The sequence below is a fragment of the Rhyacophila brunnea genome, unplaced genomic scaffold, assembly GCF_057557595.1.
Source record: "Rhyacophila brunnea isolate RB1 unplaced genomic scaffold, BYU_Rbru_1.0 scaffold_73, whole genome shotgun sequence".
In the NCBI taxonomy this organism is placed as follows: domain Eukaryota; kingdom Metazoa; phylum Arthropoda; class Insecta; order Trichoptera; family Rhyacophilidae; genus Rhyacophila; species Rhyacophila brunnea.
The window spans coordinates 1,628,452-1,636,798 of record NW_028233343.1 but is presented as its reverse complement, the minus strand read 5'-3'; positions in this window follow the sequence as shown (position 1 = coordinate 1,636,798).

Here is an 8,347-nt window from a genome sequence, read left to right as displayed (position 1 = left end):
AAAAATTATATTAAAGAAAATTAGAAAAATATATGACAAAGAAGGGTAGAAGCAAAAGATTAAATTTTATTTTTACGTTATGTAGGATGAAAAACATCGAAGCATGTTTTTTTCTTCATAAATTTCTTAAATTGATCAAAAAATCGCAAAACTGAAAATCAGTCGCTTCATATATAACATCTAGCTTTTTAATTTATTAAATATTATATATAAAAAAATTCATTTTTATATATAAACTTGCATCAGAAAATAAATAAAATTATATATGATTGGTTTTACAAGCTACCGCATGCCTCATTCTTTAAGCAGATGTTATGGATGAAATGGATTTAGGCCTATAATCTGTAAATATAATAGAAATAAATTTACAGCTAGAGAATAGACAGAAATGCAGAAACCAGAAGAAAAAAAGCGAAACCTCATATTTAAAAATCAACTCTTACTGTACGCCGAGTACAAGGATCGAAAGAGCTCGAAAAAACGCTTTGATAGCGAAAACAGGATTGAATATAGCACCACACTCAAAGATTACAGATCAGAGCTGATTCCATAAATAATACTCATCTTGTGTATGGATTAGTAAAATCGCAATTAAGGGCAAAATATTTAAATATCAGGGAGTGATAATTTGTCAAGGATGGATTTGAATAGGTCTAATAAGTATTCATTGCAAAAAAAGGCATAATTACAGAGTTAAGAGCAAAAAATATAATTTTTAGAATTTGAATACATATAGGTAGATTAGCTGTGTTAAAAAACACTTTTCTAAATACCTTTAGATATAATGTCGTATAAAACGAACCAATTTCTATTCATTTTCGATTTAAAGCAGCCTATAAAGGTACAGAAAATCTTTGAATATTGACAATAAAAAACATTATTCTCTAATTGCATATGAATAAATATACACTTATATGCGCCAAATAGTATTTGCTATTCATATACATACGTCTTAGTGGAAAAAAGATTGATATAAATACCTTGAAACATTAAAAGAAAATCTCTCTATAATAAAACCAGAAATTTTAAAAATCTATTTTCAAACAATTTCATTAATATTTAATCTAGCAAAAAAAACATAAAGCAATTTTTTTTTAAGAATTTACATACATGCAACCTCGCTTTTAATTAACTTTTAAACATTCATAAATTAGAATTACGTGACTTTTATCGAATAGATAATTGTAAAGGAAAGTTTTGAGTGATCAAATAATTTCATTATTGATATCAATAGAAGAAAATATGAAATTTTAAGTGTGAAAACATAGGAAGAAGACTAGAATTTTAAAATTTCTATAAAAATACCTTTAAGAATATTTTCATCGCGAATAATGTTAATTGAGTTTTAAAAAAAAAGAACAGCAATGCAATTAATAGGGGTAAATTATTAAAACCTGCCCATAAGAACAAGTGTTTTATGGCAATTATTTCTAGAAAATATTTGCAACCATTGAATAATAAAAATCGAAAAAATTTTTTGGTTTTAAAAATAAGTGATAAACGAAGGGATTGAATTTTTTTATATGTAGCAGCTTAATGTTTGACAGAGAAGATCGTCGAGATGATTACAAACGACACACTTAAAGTCAAACGTTAAGACGATTTATGTTTTAAAGTTTAAAGAAAGATGTTTTACAAATAAAATCCCAAGTGAGACAACTCTGGTGAGGTATATAAAAAATTAGATCCCCTAGCAAGTAGATATAAATGATTTCTTGACCTTAAAATTATACTAGACACAACAAAGAAGCAAGATATATACAATTTAATATACTAGAAATATTACACTATAAAATATCTGAGAATATTCGCATGCACACAGTAAAAGAAAAATATATGATAACATTGATATAATAAGATTATACAAGTGATAATACCAAGAATTATATAAAAAAGATGATAGATAAGCATAAAATTATAAAATACAATTTTTATTACAGATGCAAAAAATGGCTATTAACATTTGGCGTAAAAAAGGGTTTTGTAGTCACAAAATACCAGAAGTCATATATAAAATTTGAACGTAAAAAAAGCTGAAGAATGCGCAAAACTAATAGAAATGTGATATACACATAATTGTATCAATTTTAGCTGAGAAGATGCTTTATAGACAATTTTAAAAATATGAAAAAAAAGCAGTATAAATCCATTCCCTTTCTATAATTATTTTATCTTGTTTTGCTAAGAAAACATTAAAAGCTGACTGTAAAATAAATCAATAAATACATACGAATATAAAAAATTTCACTATAATACATAGGCGTCTTAATTTTACTTAAAAACAAAATTAAGCTGCTAATATAAAAACTAATCTACAGTATATAATATACTAAAAGTTGTTATGATTCATATATGCACTATGTGATTGAAAAATAAATTATAAAAGAGTATGCTCTAATTAATTGTTTTTTTACCCACTAAACAAAACGATCAAAATGAAGTTTAGATGTGTTACTGTTATGAACAATTTTGTATGAATATTAATTGTACAGCAATTATAAGTTTTCTTTATTTTTATTTATTTATGGGATAATTTTCTTTTGAATAATTATATCTAATTAGACGTGTTCAGCCCATTGGGACTATTCCACAGCTCCTCGAATCATCTTTTGGCACCTCCAACTGATCAGTCTTCATCAACTGCTCTTCTTTCTTATATGAATTAATTCAAGTGTCTGCGAATTGCTTGAGCTTGCATGTATGCTTCTACTATGCCCGGGATTTTTAACTCCTTAACATTTTTTTTATGTAATTTTGTGACCACCTCATCCCAAGTCATTACATATGGTATTATTCTTGTTTTAAATTCGAGAATTATACCAAGTTCATTCGCCATGATAATATACTTCCAATATTTACCATTCTTAGCTTCATTTAAGTTATCAAGGCAATTTATACCTATTTCAATCAAAGTAATCATATTTTCTCTTTTTATCGTATAGAAAAATATCATGTAATTTTTATTTGATTTTAAAATTTGTTTTTATTCTGGTATCAAACTTTTTTTCTGCATTTTCGTTTTCTCAGATCTCTTGTAATGAGTGAGTTCTTATCTTTTTGGTTTTTTTAAAGTTATTTGTTCTTTATAGGATGAAATATAAGTATCTATCAATTTCATTGTGATTTCGCGTGTAATCATGCCCCAATATTTTCTTGCATCTTGTTTCAAGGTTATCAATTGTTTTCATGACTTCGTTACAATGAGGGCATTTTATCTTCTCACCGAAAAACACATTTCTGTCTTGAATAAAATATAATTTTCTTTCTTCACTTGGTTTTTATGTTGCGGTCTTTTATCCATCTTGATGATCCAACAATATCAACCATATCATTATTCTTGGCGTCAAAGGTTTTTAGTGTAATGGTTTTTCTTTTATTTTACACAATAGAATTTCTTGCTGCTTTTTTTTCAGTGTTTCCTAATCGGTGATATTGGGATTATATTTTTTGAAGATATTCTTCAATTAGTGAGAGATTTGTCTTGTCATCTTCTTCTACTTTTTATATTGCAGCCCTCCTCGGTGAACTATTTTTACTGTTTTCGAGCAAATTTTTTAGCTGAATGATCATCTTCTCGGATTTTAATTCAATATTTCATAGCCCACGTTCTAGAGGGTTTTTTTATATTTAATTTTTTTCTTTTATTTATTTCTATATTCTTATTTCATCTCTCTTACCTTCATGCAACTTATGCATGTGTTGTATGTTCATTTATGTTTTATAAATAATATGAAAAAAAATAAAAGTCATTGGAAGCATTTTCTTGCGTTTTACCAATTACTATGAGCTAATAAAATTATTGAAATTTTTTAAATCTGCTTTAGAGTTTTTTTCTATTGGATTTAATTTTTTTTATGCATTGTTTATTAAAATTTATTAAAATAATGGTGTTTACTAAAAACATAAAAATATCAAAACGTAATTTATAATCCCTAAGATATAAAAAAAATGATTTTTGTTGTTTTTATGCCCAAAAATGTGTTGAATTTACATTTTATGTTTATATTTTTATATGCAGTCAATATTTATAATTAGGATTTTTTTCCGTCCATTTTTTAAAAATTTCAATTTTACAACTTTGCAAAATTAAAAAAAAAAACTAAATAAAACCCTAATTTTTTTTTGCGAAAAGCCTCATGTGTTTGAGATATTTCTTGACTATTCTACTTTACTTAATTCATCTATCAAATTTTTTAGATACTGTAAAAATTAAGTTAAATTAGTTGGATATAAAAATACTAAGTTAATATAAATTATATTATAGGCTATAAGTTAGTATATCTAATATTTATACTTATATTTTTTTACCTCAAATACATATAATATTAAGATAAAATATATTATATTTTCTTTCTTTTGCATTATTTTTTATTTTCAATTATCAATTTACATTAATTCTTATTAACTTATATTTACTCTATCAAATACGTAATCTTTTAAATAAAAATCCATTTTATAAATATGTTTATAATTCTAAATATTTTTTTTTACCTTTTATTTGATAAAACTTAGGTCTTTTTAATAAAATTTATGTATATTTTTAGGAATTTTTGAAATCACAACGAAAAAAATTTAAAGTCGCATAATCATTTAAAAGCTATAAAAATCGAAGTTCTACACGAAAGAAAGGGTTTTTTTAAATAAAAAAGCTTTGACAACTAAAAAAAAATTAATTTATTTTTTTGATATACGATTATATTGAATTTATGTATTCGGAGGCATGCGGGTAAAAAACATTTGCAAACTACTATTTTTGCCTTTAGGTTCTCCACATTAAGGATTATTACATTTTTTGTATCTAGTCATAAAAATCTTACTTACTATCCGACATTGGCAACAAATTTAAAGAATTGCATTGTTACGATTTTATGAAAAAAATCTGCAAAAAAAAATCAGTAATAAAATTATTTTAATGTATCTATAAAAAAAATCCTCATCACTTATGTATAAAAATTGCAAATATGGGATCAAATACCCAAAAACATGACAAAATGATGAAAAATAAGAGAAACTTGATGTACTGATATTTATGGCATGGTTAATAGATCTATATTGCCATTTTATTAACTTATTTTGCGTAAATTAAAAGGTAATAACTGAAAGTATGTTAAGCGACTATTATTTATTTATGTTTCTATAAATTCAAGGTAAATATATATAAATGTAATTTTTTTATAAATATTTTAGATACTTTATTATATTTAGCCATTTCAAACATATTAAATAGCAAAAAAACTCTATTTTTGCTTCTTTAAGCCACTTAAATACGATTAACAGTTAATTTTTAATAAAAAAATTTCCCTCTATCAGAAAATTAGCTAATATTCGTGCAATTTATATCCAAAATATACTGTAGCTTTATAATTATTTTTATATATTTTACCAATAAAAAAGCTTTTATACTTTTTTCGATTTTCAAAGTTTGCAGGCGCTTGAATTTTTTTTAAACTATTATATAGATGAAGGCATAAAAATTTTATATGCTATTATTACATATAGAAGGTAATTAAAATTTTTAAAAGAATTGAACGGTATCATATATGATATTATTACGATATTATTTTCACAAATACGAATTGTACAGGATTTAAACCTCTGCCCATACAAATTTGGTTAGTGAGATAGAGCAGTATTCACAGCAAGAAAATTCTCTATAGTTTTTTTTATTGAGGTTTCGATGCAGAAGAAAATCAAGTTTTAAAATTATATATATAAAATATTAATAATATAAACATAATTTCTTAATTTAATTGTATAATAAGAATTTGTTATGGGCTTCCGTTGGATTTTCTCTATATTTTTATGTTTAACTATGCGCATATGATATATGAATACAAAATTCGGCATAAATATTGTATTAAATGCAAATACTCACGTTAGATTCACATAGAATACTTATATTTGCATTTGCTTAGATGTAATTATGGCTAAAAATGCAAAGAAATCTAACGTATATATTTTTGGTGTAAAAATTTATAAAATTGCTCTAATGTTGAAATCATTGGTAAATCTAGTATTTAATTTGATTATATATGAAAAAAACAAAATTTACGGAATAATAAATAACTAAACAGCATATGCTGACATATAATGCTTATTTTATTATATCGTGGCCTTTTATTCGTGCGACGTGTTTTCTCGACCGAGAAAGAATCGAAAAAAGAGCATCAAAAGATTTTAAATTTATGACCTTTAAATACATTTGTTCATAAATTTAAAAAAAAGTAAAAACATCGTACATATGGAAACTGCATGGATTATTTTTAATATATTTCCATAATGTTAACCTATCTCTAAAGTTATTAAAATAAACACGCTAGCCATGGATACATTCATGAGCCAAAAAAAATAATCGATATTACCAGGTATTTTTCTCTTTTTTTGCATCGTAAATTATTATCATTTCCACACAAAAAAATAATTTTATCCCTCGATAGAAATTGCATGGGTTTTACTGATGAAAAAAATATCATCTTAATGTAATTTAAACGAAAAATTATGTAAATCTTAGACTCTTTCTGCTTATTCACTGTTTACAAACAAAAAATGATAAAAAACTTGATAGCAAAAAAAAATACATATATATTTTTCTAAAAAAATTCATATTAAGTTTTATAATTTTTTTATACAGAAATGGATTAAAGATGTCAAATTATAAAGTTACATAAATTAGGTTTTACCGCACAAAAATTAGTATTTGATTATATTTTCGCAATTTTAATTTTATAAAAAAACTTCAATATCACACATTAAGTATAACTTAAATATTCTTAAATTTAATCTATAAATTTAAAAAAAACGTTTTATAAGATGCTTAAACCTTTAAGAATTTTCGAGTTTTCAGATATATAGAAAATGTTGATGCGCTACATAATATTTAATTGTTTTTGAAATTTTTTATCAGAAGATGTATGATTAATTTGAAAGAGATCAAAGTAACAAGCAAAAAAATTAGTATTAACGCAATAGTAAATTCAAAATTAGGCAAAATGAAGTAATTTAAAAATAATGAATAACATTATTCTATAATAAATGCTAAGAAGCACGAAAAAATAATAGTTTAAGATCTAAATGAATAACTTGCAAAAACACGTTTTATTTTTTTTAATATTATTGCATTTATACAGGTCTCACACACAAAATAATTCAACTACTTTCTTTTCCTATAAAAATCAGATTTTGCAATTATGAAAATCATATTAAAGAGATCATTTTTTTGACTATTTAGAAAGGAATCAAATTTCTTGAAAATTAGATTATTGGTTTTGTTTAAAAATACTGGCCGCATATTATTTCTTTCAATCGTATAAAAATTAAACTTAGTTTGCATTTTAATATTTAGATCCTGCGTGTGTTGAATATCGTTTTTAAAATTATCCCATAAATGAAATAATGGTTTGTTCGTTTTCTTTGAATGACTGGGTATTTCGCTGTTCTTTGTACTCAAATTATTTTCAACTCGGGTATCCCTAACTACATTCTTTTTTCTTGCCTTTAGCCTTCGAAAGTAGAATGTTTGCTGGAATTCCTTTATATTGGCGGGAATCTTTTTGTTGTTTTCACACTTCGGTTTTATTTCTTTTTCATGGAGTCTCTTGTATTCTGGATAAAATTGGCGATCTATATTTACACCAATTCCTTCATTTATATCGTAAATACGATCATCTTCAATATCAAAATTGCCAAAATTTAGAGAATCCTTTTCAATCAGCATTTTTAAAATTTAATTATTCTTTAAAATTATAATGTATTTATATCCTTTATTTTTTCAATTTGATGTGTAGGATATATTTTTCATCTCTTGATAATTTTATTCTTAATATGGTCAATGTCTTCATATGTCGAATTCATTTATTACAATTAGAATATTCAAATGTGTCTTTATTGAGTCATATTCAAAGGATAATAAAGCGTCTGATAGCATTTTTACATTTTTATAATGAAATAAAAATATATGTTCTAAAACTAGCGACAAGATTTAATGACAAAACATAAATTAAATGCAAATTTTTAATAATAAATTCTTATATCAATCGGACTTTCTTACTATAAAACTCAATATTTTGGGAATAATAAACATAATTTCTCGATATTATATATTACACATATAAAATAATGCACAAAAATATAGACACCATCAGAGAAAGTTGACCTGTGTGTATATATGTGTTTTAATAATTAAAACATTTTTTAGAAATATCAGTTGAAAACACAAATTCTTATCTTTTTAATATTATAAACGAGTGTGATTATTTTTGTTATTTGTTATCTGCGATTTAAATTATACAACAGAGTTATGTTACACAAATTAGCAGCTGCTTTATAACACAATAAATATTTTTTTTTG